Source organism: Callorhinus ursinus, unplaced genomic scaffold (assembly GCF_003265705.2).
Source record: "Callorhinus ursinus isolate GAN/ISIS: 27379988/994484 unplaced genomic scaffold, GSC_fseal_2.0 scaffold4, whole genome shotgun sequence".
Classification (NCBI taxonomy): Eukaryota; Metazoa; Chordata; class Mammalia; order Carnivora; family Otariidae; genus Callorhinus; species Callorhinus ursinus.
The window spans coordinates 13,788,169-13,805,049 of NW_027397066.1; the positions used below are offsets into that span (position 1 = coordinate 13,788,169).

Here is a 16,881-nt window from a genome sequence, read left to right on the forward strand (position 1 = left end):
CAAGTGTATGTAGAATATACCCACTGTAGAACTCTCTGCTGTGGGATACCAGAGAGATACCAACATCTCCAGACAAGCTTTTATTTATTTACTTTTTTTTTAAAGTAATCTCTAATGCTTAATGCAGGGCACGAACTCACAACTTCAAATTAAGAGTCGCATGGTCTACTGACTGAGCCTCCAGACAAGCTTTTAGATCTACTAGAGCTGGGGCATTCCTGGGAACAAACAGAAACAACTAGAAAAGTAAAAGCATTATAAAGCCAACTCCCTATCAAAGAAAATCTAATACTTTACAATAGAGTGAAGTCAAAATAAGGTTGTAAAAACTATTCTAAAACAGTAAAGTTTGATAAGGACTACTCTAGTATATACTACATAGTATATAGTATATTCCCATCTTTTAATCGTATAGTAGGATTTGAATGTATTATACTCTGGACATGACAAGATCATGTAGAATATCTAATGTCCAGTAACAAGCAGAAAATTAGGCTGAGGAGTGAGGCTTAATACTCAACTAGTAAAACTTATTACTGCTCTTTCTTGTCTACTCAATATGAGTCATAAAAGACCCTCCCAAATGTTGCTTTTTTACTTATTTTTCATTTTAAATGGAATGAGACTCTAAACAAAATGCAAATTAATTACTATTAAAAAATATTTTAAAAACACTATCTAGAAAATAATGGGATAGCTACAGAGGCACAGAGCCAGGTTTTAACAGAAGAAAACTTTTCTTTGTTAGAGGCAAAGTTATTAAAAATCAGTTATCAAGATTAATAGAACTATGATTACTTCCTTGCTCAGGATAATAAAAGAGACATTGAGAAAGAATACATATTTTTGGTTCTCTAGGTGTTAGCAATCAGTATGGAAAGATACAATGTAAAGATCATGTATTTCTTGGAAGAGCACTCTATGGCTCATTTGGTCTTCAATTTTAACATTCCTGAGTAGAGTACAGGAGGTTAAAGATGACATATGAATCAAGAGTGCACGAACTACTCTGTTTTATCTCCTCTTATCCTACTGTAACATGCCACTGTCCTCCTTGAGACTAAACACTGTATTTTACTCACTTACCTATTCAGTGATCTACCACAGTACCACACACAAGGTAATTCAATAAATTTAATAAATAAATGACTCTTCACTCTTTAAAGGGAATAAGAACTGCATGAACAATTCAGCAATAAGCTAATTTTTTTAAATTAAAGGACATAGAAAAATAATGTGGAATTTAAGAAACAAAACAGATGAACATAGGGGAAGGGAAGGAAAATTAAGACGAAATCAGAGGGAGACAAACCATAAGCAACTCTTAACTATAGGAAACAAACTGAGGGTTACTGGAGGGGACAGGGGCGGGGGATAGGGTATAGCTGGGCGATGCGCATTAAGGAGGGCACGTGATGTAAAGAGCACTTGGTGTTTTATGCAACTGATGAATCACTAAATTCTATGAAACTAATAATACAGTATATGTTAATTAAATTGAATTTAAATCAAAAAAATTTAAAGGAAAAATACGAATGAGAAAATATTCCTTTACTCTCTCACACTTTACACAAAAGGTTACTGAACAGTCATTGAAAGAAATTATTAGAGAAAAATGATTTTTTTTTTTTCTGGAAGTCTTAGAAGCTAGTTGGCTCAAAGGCAGGAAAGAATGAAGACTTAAACACTGCTTATGTTGCTTTCAGTTTGTTCACTGTATCCCTACTAAACACCCACTATAAAGAATTAATACAAAATCAAAGATCAAAAGAATGGACATGGGCTTCTAGAAGCTTCTTTTTATTCCACAGATTAAATGGTCTCAATTGTCCATGTAGAATAAGGAATCCGCCAGGTCAAAGGGACATAGAGAACACAGAACCATAGGATCTCTCTCTCATGACACTTTAGGATTTGGGGGGGGTGGGGGTAGGGAGAAAGGAGAATAGAATCATGTGACCATAAGAATTCACACCATTATCATAAAAGGAAACTCTTACAGTTCTACTTCCAAGTTGAAGTTTTAGTTTTAGTTTTAGTAAAAGTCATGGCCTACCACAGCTTAATGTATCTACTTATCTATACAGTTTTCCTTAAAAAAGGATATGGACATGTTGTCATCTTTTAGTTCTAAATCATTTTGCACCTTCTTATTCATCCTGCTCCCTGTGTTTTTGCCTCTTTAAAGCCATGAACTGACCACTATATTTATGAATCTCCTAGCCTTGTTAATGCAAAAGTCCAACATCCCTGTGACTACAAGTTTCCCTATTAGATCTTTTAGCAATTAAGTCAGGTCACCAATTCTGGACTTAGAAATAATCTCTAAAATATATCTTCACAGCAAAGTTATCAAATTTTGTTGAATATTTAACCTCACCAATTAATAAAATTGAGAATGTGCCTTTAAAAATATGTGTATTATTTATAAATTATACAGTCACATGCTTATTATGAGCCAAACATTTCAAAGCACAGCATATACCTGGAGGAAGGTTCATCAATGATAGAATCTTTTAAGGCCAACTTGTCTATTTTTTAGTTCATTCAGATAAAACTACATAGCAGAATATGTATATCCACTTAACTAGACCATATAAACTGCAATATATCACAATACTCAGAATGCAAACCAAAGAATGAGGACTCCATTATCAATTCCTCATGTGAGGAACTGAATGAACTCTTAACTCATCTCCCAGGACACTAGGTCTCCCTTATATGACAAGGGCCTTCTGATATAAACCCCAAGTAAGGGTACTAATTGTCAGTCCATATATCAAAGATAGTAAATATTAACTTATTTTTATTATGTTTTAAAAAATACTTTAAATTTTGAAGTAATTTTAGACTACAAAAAAGTTTCAAAAGCAGTAAAGTTCCTATATATTTTTCTATCAGCTTTTTCCTAATGTTAACTAACATCCTATATAACCAATTATCAATACCAGAAGTTAATATTGGTATAATACTATTAACTAAACCATAAACTTTATTTGAATTCATTAGTTTTCCCACTAACATACTTTTTTTTTTTTTTTTAAAGATTTTATTTATTTGACAGAGAGAGAGAGAGCACAAGTAGGCAGAGCGGCAGGCAGAGGGAAAGGGAGAAGCAGACGCCCCGCTGAGCAGGGAGCCTGATGCGGAGTTCGATCCCAGGACTCTGGGATCACAAACTGAGCCGAAGACAGACGCTTAAGGAAGTGAGCTACCCAGGCCCCCCTAACATTCTTTTTCTGTTCCAGAATCCAATCCAGGATCTCACAATGCACTCAGTTGTCATATTTCCTTAGTCTCCTCTAACTAGTGAAAGTTCCCCAGTCTTTCCCTATCTTTCATGATCCTGATATTTTGGAGGAGTTCTGTTCAGTTATTTGGAGAATGTGAAGCTTTTTCATGATTAATTTCAAGTTATGCATTTTTGGCAATCTACTGTGAAGTAATGTGCCTTTTTAAGTGCATCATATCAGTGCACCAATAAAACTTAATATGTTTTATTACTGGTGATATTAACCCTTGATCACTTGGTCAAGTTGTCTGTTGAATTTCTATGAATTACACTGTTATTTATCTTCTTGTTCAAATAGCTCCAGTTTTGGCCATTAGGAGCTCTTTCACATTGGCTCCTAGGTCTTACCCAACACATTCCTACCCTTTTCTGAGCACTTCCTTACTTTCTGGCACCACAAAATGTTCCAAACTCATTTTATATTTTCCCAATCCCAGCAATGGAAGTAACCACTTCTCCAAGGAGACTTGGTTCCCTTCACTGCAGAAGGCTTATTTTATTAAGAATGTATAACGATGTAAATAGACTTCCTGTACTCCAGTGAATCATCTTATTTAACCACTGTCCTCAGGCACAAATGATTTTGGAAAGCTCTGTTCTATAGCACTGCTCCATGATGATAAGTATTTTTTTACTCTACCAAAATACTCAGCAATAATGAAGGAACACTCCTCTATTAATAGTCTAAAAGATTTCCAGGGTTAGTAAGAATTAAGTCAAAGAAATGGATGTAACAGGAAGAACCACAGACTTGTCAATAGGATCCAGTTTTATCTCTACACCTTGTACACATGTGAGACCTACAACTCTGAACTCCAAAACTACAAGAAATGATGTCAGAGGTACATAAACATACTTTAGTCTGGATAGGCACTGAACATTATTCCACCAAAGACAGTGTTTCTTTTACAAACAACCTCAATCAGTATCATCAGAACAGTAAGTGTGCTTTTTAGAAAAATATGGATAAAGTCTCACATGAAAAAAAAAGCTAGCATTTAATATGGGCTCACAGATGGTTTTGTAGAACTCTAGAATTTTTTAAATTGAAGAAATGAGGTATATGCAAAGTAAATCAAGAGCCAGTATGGCATACCACACCCAAAAGGCTTTGGAATTCAAACAATACCAGATAATTAGAGCATATGATCAGACTCACTAGCATATTTGGCTAGCACCATGGTTCCAGTTGCTCATCAGAAACACTGGCAGCCTGATTTAGTGCGTTCACAACAGAAGTAACTCTAAAGCAAACCACTTTAACACCTTGTTGGCTTAAATTAAAAATAAATTTTCTTAAATACACATAAAAGCATTTTAACATCTTTTTTAAAAGATTTATTTGAGAGAGAGAGAGGGAGCACAAGCAGGAGGAGGGGCAGAGGGAAAGTTTCTCAAGAAGCAGGCTCCTGTGGGGCTCAACACCAGGACCCTGGGATCATGACCTGAGCTAAAGGCAGATGCTTAACTGACTGAGCCACCCAGGTGCCCCACATTTTAACATTTGTAGTTAAAGTATACTCTCCGTTACCCATTCTTAAAGTAAAAACCAATCTAACATAATAAATAGTCCCCAAATAATTTATATTTTACTTTAGAAAATGTGTCCTTTCATTACACAAATATATTCATACAAGATTTTCACTTTATTATCGTTAATATTTTTAGCCAACTTTGCAAATTTTTTATGATGAAATTTTCCCTCAAAGTGTCTCACATGACTATTGAAGGTTGGTTGGTAAATATGTCTGTAAAATAATTTTTTCAAAAAAATTTTTTTAAAGATTTTATTTATTTGACAGAGAGAGAGCACAAGCGGGGGGGTGGCGGGCAGAGGGAGAGGGAGAAGAAGGCTCCCTGCTAAGCTGACCCCTCAGTGGGGCTGGATCCCAGGACTCTGGGATCTCCTGGGATCCTGACCTGAGCTGAAGGCAGACGCTTAACCAACTGAGCCAACCAAGAGCTGCTCAAATATTTCTTTATACTGTTTCACTTCCTGAATGCTACATAGGCTAACTGTATCAACATACTTTAGCAAAAAGTTTTCCATTTTATCAACTAAGAAACTGAAGCACAAAAGTGACTTTTTATTTGTACAAAACAAACACAAAGAACACTGTCATTTGTATCCTATTTAGCTGATAATTCTACTCCCTCAGAGCATCCAAAGAGTACTACATTTACTGCTGACAGTTTTGAAGCATTATTACTCAATTTTGAGACTGTATGATACCTTATAACTTGATGTTAGTTATTAATTCATAGAATCCTAAGGACAATACTCTAAACAATTAGATTTCATGTGGCAACTAAACTCTTAATGATTTCCCTTTGTTGATTTAGTGTCATTCCAAGTAACTGATGATAATGATAATAAATAACAGTAACAGCAGTTTTAGATTATTGAGTCTTTACATACATTATCTCTGCCTCCCCAACTTATTGAGGTATAACTGGTATACAAAAACCGCACATAATTAATGTATACAATTTGGTGAGTTTGGATCATTAGTTCTTTTAAGTATCGCAATAATCATCTTGAAAAAATTATTAGAATTATTAGAATTATATATATAATATATAATAATAATTTTAAAATAATTAGAATTATTCCTACTCTATAAAAATGGAAACAAGTCTTAAGGAGGTTAAAAAGTTTGCCTGAGGTCATACAGGGCTGAATAAGTAGTTCAGCCAGGACTATACTCTTGGTCTAATCCAAAATCTGACCTTTTAACTACTATGCCTTAGTACGATTAGAGCAGGTCATTTAGATGCCAGTGCCTAGTTTTCTCATACAACAAAAGCAACAAAATTAGTGCAATCCACCATGGAGTTACTTTTCACTGGATGCCCACTATAAATATGGCACTAAGTTAAACATTTCATTTACATTATATTAATCTTCACAATGATATAGTATTACCAGCTTAAATAACCTGCCCAACATCACAGCTAATTTAATGGAAAAAAAATGCAAGCAACACATCCAGGTTTGACTCCACAGCCCATAGTCTTTTTTCCACCAGAAGCTACTAGTGAACACATAATATACGTATCAATAACTAAAGCATTAAAATCTAAACTATTATCTTCTATTTTAACAAAACTATGTTTTTAGTAGGTGAGGACAGACAACAGAGTATAAATATCTATAATTATTGTGCCTCTTCTGCAGATGAGAAAAATAAGTCACAAAAAGGGTACGCAGTTTGTCAGAATCACATAATATATGATGGGGCAGATTTGGATCTATACCTGTTCAGTTGTAAAGCTTATGCTTTGCTCCTTCTAGTGAGGATAGAAACATTTTAGAAGACTTCACTAAGAACATTTTAAGTAGGAAAACTCACACATGCCCATAAAAATATAAATCCATATTGAAAAAGGCAGGGGTTAACTGCTAATTATTACTAACAAATCAATATTACTAATAAATCTTATAAAACAGTCTGATCATGTTGTGGATATAATGCACAACTAGCCAAGAGCAAATAGTAAACTGTAACTGACAGTTTAAATTATATGCAAGCTAAAAATGGCAAGATGGCAAATTTTGTCAATACATACAAATAATGTATTATTTGTTTCGGGGTATAAGACTGTGATTCATCAGTCTTACACTATTCACAGCACTCACCACAGCACATACCCTCCCCAATGTCCATCACCCAGCCACCCCATCCCTCCCACCCCCCTCCACTCCAGCAACCCTCAGTTTGTTTCCTGAGATTAAGAGTCTCTTATGGTTTGTCTCCCTCTCTGGTTTTGTCTTGTTTCATTTTTCCCTCCCTTCCCCTATGATCCTCTGCCCCATTTCTCAAATTCCACGTATCACTGAGATCATATGATAATTGTCTTTCTCTGATTGACTTATTTCACTCAGCATAATACCCTCCAGTTCGATCCAAGTCGGTGCAAATGCAAGATTTCATTTTTTGATGGCTGCATAACATTCCATTGTATATATACACCACATCTTCTTTATAAGATGGCAATTTATAAACTAATTTATCACATTTTCAAGTACGGTATTTGAAAAAACCCTCTGCTAGAATCCTAGACGACTTGCATGTTGGTGAGTAAGAGAAATTCAGAAAAAATGAGTTCCAAAGTACTATAGGGAACAGGTAATTCTTTAAAACAGAATTACATATCATATTAAATGAGGTAGAGAGGAAAGCCCATGTGTTAGAACATGTTTAATAAAGTGCTATTTCTTTTACAATTAATTACAATTTAAAATGATCTTTATGTGAGAATAAGATTACAATTACAATTAAAAAAATTAAATTTAAAAAAATTAAAATTACAATTAAAAATGATCTTTATGTGAGAATAAGAAACTGAAAATATCAGATTCAAAATTATGAGAAAACAGAACTTCAACCTTTTATAAAACATTAAGAGATTATAGACTGATTCAGTGCCTGGCCTATAATTCAGGTGGTTTTTACACTAGATTTTTTCATTCATAAAACCTACAGCATATGGAGAAAATTATCTGGAAAAAGTTAGCTGACTAGCAACATACTCCTTTTCCTTTTTTTTTCAGTTCAGTACACATGAAATACTTCAGTCCTTGGCTAATTTCTTTGGCCATTAAAAGTTTACTTTTAAAAGGCCCCAATCCTGAGATTCTAATACTACATAATTTAGTATGTTGAGCTGTCCTAAATTTGCAGGCAGACTGCAATCAGGTTTAACCTCTTACAGCTAAGATATCAAGAGGAAATATATTTTTTTAAGTATTCTAGATTAGAGTTTTAGACATGTTACAAGAATAATGACAATTTTCTATATTTATGCTTTAAAATAACATCTTTTTAAAAAAATGGGGCACCTGGATGGCTCAGTTAGTTGAGTGACTGCCTTCGGCTTGGGTCATGATCCTGGAGTCCCGGGCTCCCTGGAACGTCAGGCTCCCTGCTCAGAGGGGAGTCGGCTTCTCCTTCTGACCCCCTCCCCCTTGTCGTGCTCTCTCTCTCTCATTCTCTCTCTCAAATATTTTTAAAAATAAATAAATAATAATTAAAAAATGGACAAAAAAACTGCCACAGGGGCACCTGGGTGGCTCAGTTGGTTAAGTGACTGCCTTCGGCTCAGGTCATGATCCTGGAGTCCCGGGATCGAGTCCCGCATCGGGCTCCCTGCTCGGCAGGGAGTCTGCTTCTCCCTCTGACCCTCCTCCCTCTCATGCTCTCTATCTCTCATTGTCTCTGTCTCAAATAAATAAATAAAATCTTTAAAAAAAAAAAAAAAACAAAAAAACTGCCACAGTAGTTTTTACTCTAAACTCATCTAACAAACTGCTGTCTTTAGACATAACAATAGAGATAATCAGTTTTAAAATTATATAAACTAGGGGCACCTGGGTGGCTCAGTCCGTTAAGCATCTGCCTTCGGCTCAGGTCATGATCCCAGGGTCCTAAGACTGAGCCCCACGTCAGGCTCCCTGTTCAGTGGGGAGTCTGCTTCTCCTTCTCTCCCTCTCTCAAATAAATAAAATCTTAAAAAAAAATAAAAATAAAGAAAATTATACAAACTAATAAATGTTATGGCTTACTTGAAAACTTAAAGAGACAAAATTTAAAAAGAAAAAGAATCAGAGAAAAGTAGACCTCCAAGACATACAGATTTTTCTAAAAAGTTTAAAAAAACCAAATCTTTATTTTCACAGCATCTAACACACACACACACACACACACACACACAAAATTTGTGGCAGAAGAACTGAATGAATTTAAACATACCAGTTCTTACTTAAAAAAATCTTAGACATATATTATTTCATAGAGCAAAAGCTTAAGACACCTGAAATATAGCAACTGAGAAGATGAAAACTGACCAGGAAACTACTTTTGCATCATCTTTTGAGTGGGCTCCTCTTGCATTTGCCTAGACATGTGGCCATACTCCTGAACCATACTGCTATATGGTATCTTAAAAACTCGTGAGGCAGCTGAGCCATGTTATTCCATCATACACATGATTGCAGTATGAATGAACATACATTTTTTAAAAAGATACTGTTTTTTTCATCATTTTATACCTAAAAGCATAATCTAACTGTTCATAAATTGAGTGGTAAATGTATTTATCACATGTTGAAGAGTGTTTTCTGTGTTTTTTATGTCTTTGACCAAAACTATTAAAAAAAACAATAAGTATTTATAAGGAACTGAAAAGGTAAAAAAATTAAGATGCTATTTGCCTCCAGAGTTCAAAGTATACTAAAATCAATACTCTTAGGGAATATGATAGAATATTTAAAACTGACAAAGATAAAAATCATTTTGCACAATCAAAAATTTTTAAAATCTCTTAAATAGCCAATAGGTACAGTATATACATCAATTAAGGTCTACAATCTCATGTATTATGTATTATGAATCACACATCTTTCTGAATATGAGAATCATACTCTATTTGCAGAGATGCTTTGAAGTACAGGAGATGTGTAGAAACTAGAAGCTATTAAAAGAATAGTAAATTCATTTATCTCCCATCTCATGGTCATTTATGGAGGGCTATATTCTGACGAAGTAGAACAGTGGATAGATGCCCACATGATACAGATTTTTATTTTTCACCCCTGTTATGAATATATCTGATGTGGGGTGCTGATGCATTTGACATTTCTGGATGTAGGATTCATGAAAGAGTTTTGATAAAAAGACAGTCTAAGTGAATCAGGCTTCAGAAAAAGTATCACAACAAACAATGAATGAAGTATGAAAGAAACTAGCATATTTTTTGTTAACTTCCAGAAGTTAAAGGAAATGTTGAATATAAAGCACAAAGTTTTACATTTTGCTAAGGAGGCTAGATTTAATGAAGTAGTGAAAATGTTAAAGAACTGCTAGTAACACATAGTGAAGAATTTATGATTGAGAAAATCTTTCCACTCGATGCTCATCATTAGTGAGGCAAAGATAAAGGAGCCACAAATACCTGACACCCAATCTTTAAAAAATTTTTAATTATACAGATAAAATATTTATGGCTAAAAGTAAATTTGATTATGATATGAGAAGCCTCCTTACATTAAAAAATGAAACTGCAAGGAAAATCTTAGGTGACCAGGAGCTGAAAAACTGCAAGTGAAGGGAACTTAAGTAGTTCATCCATTTATAGTTTTTTTTTAATACCATTGCTTTTTCTGTAGATTTAGACATTGATGAACCTCAGGCATTTAATTTGCCTGTTTACTACTTCACCAGCTACTCTGACTCATATTACTCACCACCAAGCAGCAACAGGAACTAAAGCTTCCATTTCTTTTCTTAACCATCAAACCTTACCCAGGCAACTCTATAAATCCATTAATCAAACATTTTTTAAAATGCCTTTTTAAAAATTTTACTAAGTGCCACTGATAATTATTATCTTACATTATTTCATTATTTACTTAGTACATGTTCCTTGGTCAACTTATTTAACTGTTATTTCTTTGTAGATACAGGAACAGAAACAATCTCTAAATCCTCTGCCTGCTTTAAAATGCCATCATTTTAGATTGGTCTTTAAAAGGAAAATACTCTGTAAAACTGAGGAATGGGAGTGTCAATCACTATATAATTTTTCAAAACTGATATTATCTTTAACTTTTGAAATGTATTTCCCCTAGGATTTCAGTAGTTTGCTACCCTGTTTTTTTGTTTTTCACACCTTTGCTCAAATGTCACCTGACTACCCTTTATAAAATTGGGATCATCACCTCTATCCTGGCATTCCCTAGGGTTCTCTACCTGCTTTGTCTCCACAGCACTTATACACACACACACGCGCGCGCACGCGCATATACTCATATATGTCCAGCAAGTGTGTTAGAGGTATGTGTGTACACACACACACATGCACATTCAACCACAAATACAATTTGTTTATTGTTTGCTTTCCCTCACTAGAATATAAACGTCCACGACAACTGGGATATTTTTGGTCTTCTGTTAACTGGTATGGTACTGGCATGTAGAAAAAAGTTTAGTAGATCCTTGCTAAATAAATGAACTTCCCTAATCATGGACCAGAAATATGTTTTAGAAAGCCCAACATGCCGGTCTTGCTTTGGAAAAAGTCATACTCAGGGGGAAAAAAAGAACTAAATTAGTAGTATTCTATAAAAGAACATACAGATAATGTTGGTGAGTTCATGAGTTACTCAAGAAAACCAGGAAAATATTATAAAAAGATTTAAAAAATGAATTAATCCTCAATAGTTATATAGCACATATTGGTTCTTCTGTTACTTCCACATAAAAGTGTTTTTTCTTATTCAGTACTCTGGTTATAAAGTGTTTTGATTAGCACACATAGATTACTACATATATTTGGATACAGGCTAGTTTAATTTTCTGACATACTAGAGACAGAGCATAGGGAAGAAATATTATCCAAGGACAGATGGTAATTCAAAAAATAGGACCCCAAGTAGAATTATACCTCTTCTGAGAATTAGGTCTTCCTTCTCACCTAGTAGACTATATTTTCTCAACTGAAGGAGAACATACAAAGAAATAATTTAGACAAACTCCTAAAGAATTATATAAAGATAAATGGAAAAACCGTTGCTTCTCCAAAATTTAAATCATGTTCTCATAAGGTTATTAGGATTGTGCAAAACCACTGAAAGAACAATTCAATGACTAAACATTTCTGAAAGGAATTTAGAATCACTTATAGTTTTAGTATTTTTGGCGGATTCCTAGAACATCTTAGAATATTGGCACTTGCTTATTACCTACAAGGACTCACTAAAAATTTTGTAAAGGTCTACATACTATGGCTGTGAATCACATTTTAAAACACAGTGGATAGACAATCATGATTTTAAAGCATTGCTTTTTATCTTTAAAACATTCCTTTTCTAAATGATTTACATGCACTCCATTAAGTTATTGAGCATTAACTGTACCAGGTACTATTCTAGGGGGTGGGGATATAAAAAAACAGACAAAATCCCCGTTTTATTGGTTCTTATATTCTAGAAGTAGCAGATAACAGAATTTAAAAGAAAGTCTGGAGAAACAAACAAGCAGAATAATTGAAAAGAGAATGAGATGAGTTATCATAAATAAGATGGTTAGGGCATGGATGGTCAGAGCCAGGAGTTTGGTGATATGAAGGAGTGAGCAATGTTCACTTTGGAAACAGGATTCTAGATGGAGGTAATAGCAAGTATGAAGACCCTGAGGTAGGAACAAGGTTAGCACATTTGAAGAAAAGCAAAAAGCCATGAGTGTGCAAAAGAATGAGCAACAAAAAATGTGATCAAAAAAGAGGCACAACTAGAGTCCTTGATATATTTTATTCTAAGTGACATTCAAAGTCATTGGAAGCTTTTGGGCAGAGAAATTAATGATCTGGTTTAGGCTTTCTTTGTTCTTAAGATTTATTTATTTATTCAAAAGAGAGACAGAGAAAGAGCATGCGAGCAGGGGAAGGGGCAGAGGGAAAGAGGGAAGGAGAGAAACAGAGAGAATCTTCAGCATACTCCCCACTGAGCACAGAGCCCAACACGGGGCTCAGTCTCACAACCCTGAGATCATGACCTGAGCTGAAACCAAGAGTCGGACACTTAACTGACTGAGCCACCCAGGTGCCCCATGGTTTAGGTTTTAGATAAATCAATTTGCCTTCTCTGTATAAAAATGAATTGGTAGGGAAGGGAAAAGTAGAAGCAGAGACAATCAGGAGGCTCTTTAGTAGGATATGCCAGAGATGATGCGTCTTGGATTAGGGTGGTAGAAATGGAAATGACAAAACATGGCCAGACTTAGATTAGATTTTGAAGGCAGAGCCAATGAACTTGATGATAGCTTAGATGTGGGTATGAAGGACCCTGAGAAATCAGCTTTTGAAGCTGACCAACTGGGTCAAGAATGATATATTTTACTAAGATGGGAAAGTCTGGGGCAGGGGAAGATTTTAGGGGAGTAAAATCAAGTGTTCTGTTCTAGACAGGTCATTCTGAGGTCATTCTGAGATGCCTATTAGATAGTCTTATGAAGAGTAGATCAAGTGGCAGTTACATATAGGAGGGTAAAACTAGAGGAAAGGTTAGGATTAGATATAATTAGGTGTCATCAGCACACATATGATAATTAATGCCATAGGATAAAATGAGGCCATCAAGTAAGTTAAGGTATATCCATAGCAGAAGACAGCTGAGGACTAACTCCTGAGGCTATTCAACATTTAGAACTCAAGAAGAACCAGCAAGGAGCATGTGAAAGCAACAGTATGTGAGAAAAGAGGAAAAAATTAAAAGAATATTATCTCCTAGAAACGAAAATAAGGAAGTGATCAACTCTATCAAATGATGCTGAAAAGTTAAGTAAGATGAGAACTGGTAACTTCCCTTTGACTAGTACAAGATGGAATTACTAATGAAATTGATAAAACAATTAATGAAGCGGTAAGAAAGAAAGTCTAATTGGGACGGGTTGAAAAGAAAAGGAGAACTGAAAAGTGAAGACAGGAAAAGTATAGATGATAAATATTTACTAAATGTTTATCTACTGTGTGTCAGATGCTTGAGATATGTTAGTCAACAAAAATACAAAATCCAATCCCTCATGGTGTTTTCTAGAAGAAGAAAAAAGACAATGAACGATAAATAAAAGAAAGAAGTAAATTATATATGTTAGAAGGTTAACTGTGCTACAAAAGGGAAGAGTGATTTTTTGTTGTTGGAGAGATAAAAAAGATATAAAATAACTACCTGAAAGAGAAGAAATTGACTAAATGAGACTCAGAAGGTCAGCATAATTCAGTGTTTTACTCTAGTCAAGTTCAGCTGGTCCAGGGCAAGTGTGTAATAAATGAGGAACTGGACACAGATAAGGTTCTAACAAGCAAATATGACAAAGGAAGAGAGAGGCAACAGAGTTAAGATTTTATATGAAAGATGATCACAGTGATCAAGCACAGTATCTGAGCTGAGTAAGGAGAGAAGTGAAGTCGTAAGTCATGTCCAGGAGACAATGAAGAGTGAAAATTGATGTGATCTATAGACTGGAAATTGCAATGAGGTTAAAAAAGGGGGGAGGGGAAGAGTATTGGAATAAAATTGTAGTCAGAGAAAGAGATGGAGGAGATTAGATTTGAGAGGTGGCAAAAGTCTAGGAATAATCATGGATAATGATGGCTAGAGGAGAATTGAGGAAAAGATCATTGGAAATGAAGAGACCATATAACGGAGAGGCCAGAGTGTTGAATGTATCAGCCACACAATTTCAAGTCACTAAGAACTGTGATGGGAATAATATTTGGGAGGAAGAAAGTGAAAAGGCTGGTAGAGGTACACAACATGATAATGTAGATGGAATAGTTTCATGTCATATGCTTCAAAGCAGCTCAGGGTTTTGAGAAGGGCAACTAAATGATGGGAAAGCAGCTATAAAGATATTAGAGGTTATCTGCTAATGGTATCACCCTGTATTACATAAAGCAAGGAATTAAAAACAGAAAGGGAGAGGGCTACAAAAACATCCTTTATGAATATGTAGATCTGAGTTACAGAAATAAAATAAAGGGAACATTAAGAGAAAAGACAGGACATAAGATATTTTGCTGATGAAAGACCACAAGTTCCAGAAGACAAAGTAGAAATATGGGTGCTTGTAAAAGGACAGCTGACTCAAATTCAAGAATAAAAAAGATAAAAGGAGATAAAAATCTAGATGATAATGACTTGATAGTTGGCCCCTAACTCCTGTTATGGATGGTATTGCAGGTAGAAAGGTGATTTTACCAAAAATGCAAAAATCTTTTAAATCCAGTTATATATTTTAAGTGTATTTTCTTAGAATTTCATTCATAGCTTCCAGGTATATGACAAAACAAGAAAAATCTTTTCATCAACACTTTTGAATGTGGTCCATAATAGTGTGTGAATTATTTTATGGCACTAATACACAGTTTCCTAAGAGTTCCAAAAGGCAGTCCGTATAAGAGAAATTCAATGTATGACCCACAATGGTCTCATAAAGGCACATTTGTATAAGAAACACTCAGGGCTTGAATGAATCAGGTCAAATCTACATAGTCACTCAAGGATGCCTGCATTTATAGAAAAGCAATCTAAAAGATCAACACTCCTGTTTCTAAAAAATCAAATGCTTTATTATCTATCAGTCATAACCAAATGGTTAGTGAGCCATATTAATATTTATTTCTTGATATAGAATAAAACTTAAAAATTAAGAGTTTAAAAGGAAAAGGATCTGTGTTCAGAAAGGTTGAAAGACTTTATATAAAACCTGGCTACCAATTAATTTAAGGGGAAAGGGTTGGTTAATATCAGCTTTAAACTAACTGCATCAAATACATCAGGAAAGCTCTTTGAAAACAAAAAAACAGATCAGTAGTTACATGAATGCAAAATGTGTGTGGGGATGAAAGATAAAGCAGAAAAAACATATTTTGATGAAGAAATATTTCATTTTATCATATATTTAGCAGTATGATTCATTCAACTACTATGTGTATACTAACTTTCCAATTTAGTCAAGTAGCCTTCTTTAATTTAAAAATAAAAGATGAGACATCTTCCTGAATCATAAACCAGTAACTTAAACTGCTTCAGGTAATCAGAGAATGTGAAGCTGAAAGTCAAAATAATTTAGTTTACCTATGATGGGATACTTTGGAAAAGGCATTTTATATCTATAAGCCTATGTTCCTACACACTTCAAAACAAACTGCCTGATATTCAAACTATACACAGTAATAAACTTAAGTACAAAGTCGGGAAAGGTAAACTATATGTACATGCTAATTTAATTTCTTTCTCCAAATAAAACAAGTACTAATACCAGGGTATGTAAAGAAACTGGAAGATACCTGAACAGTTTATTAGTACTCATTCTTATGGTCAAGAAATATTTACTGAAGACAGATAGGACAAGTACTTCTAAATACTAAGGATACTGCAATTAACAAAACAAAGTGCCTATTATCATGGAGCTCTCATTCTACTCTATAGAGAATTTTAGGGTTAACCCCTAGAAGGAATTCAATTCTGAAAAATTCCTCAGGAATATTCAAAGCTAGTTAAAAGTTCAGCTCTGTACTAAAATACCACCCTCCCCCATTCTATTTACTCAACCCTGAAAAAGTATTTTTGACTAGCTTTTAATTACAAGGGATTGGCCAAACTGTATTTAGTATATAAGTTTCATCCAATCTATTATTAAACTCTATAAGGAAACTAATCACTAAACTGTTTCTAGTTCATTTAAAGGAAGAATGGAAATGTATAGAAATACAGCATTTCTCATAGGTCCCCTCTAGTCTGCCTAATTCAATTAAAATAATTCTAATCCTAAGTGGCTAGTAGAGAATAGGAAGGTTTTTCTACTTAGTACATAAAAGAATCTAGGTGCTTCTCACATAGAACACTTTTCAACCTTTTTTTTTTAAACTTCTTGAGGACTCAAATGTTCGTAACAGAACTAAAAGACACATTACTTAAATTTTCTGTGTTTCATTGTCTCTTCCTGTTAAAATGATAACAACAGTACCTATCTCTCTTAACACTGTTTTTGGATTAAATGAGATTAAGGCATAAAAAGGTCTTAGTG

The 16,881-nt window shown here is 34.3% G+C and overlaps 1 protein-coding gene across 13 annotated transcripts in view; it reads right to left on the bottom strand.

Moving 5' to 3' along the window:
- Positions 1-16,881, bottom strand: part of LCORL (ligand dependent nuclear receptor corepressor like) — a 163,425-nt gene that overhangs the window by 92,836 nt on the left and 53,708 nt on the right. The gene's annotated exons all lie outside the window — the stretch shown is intronic.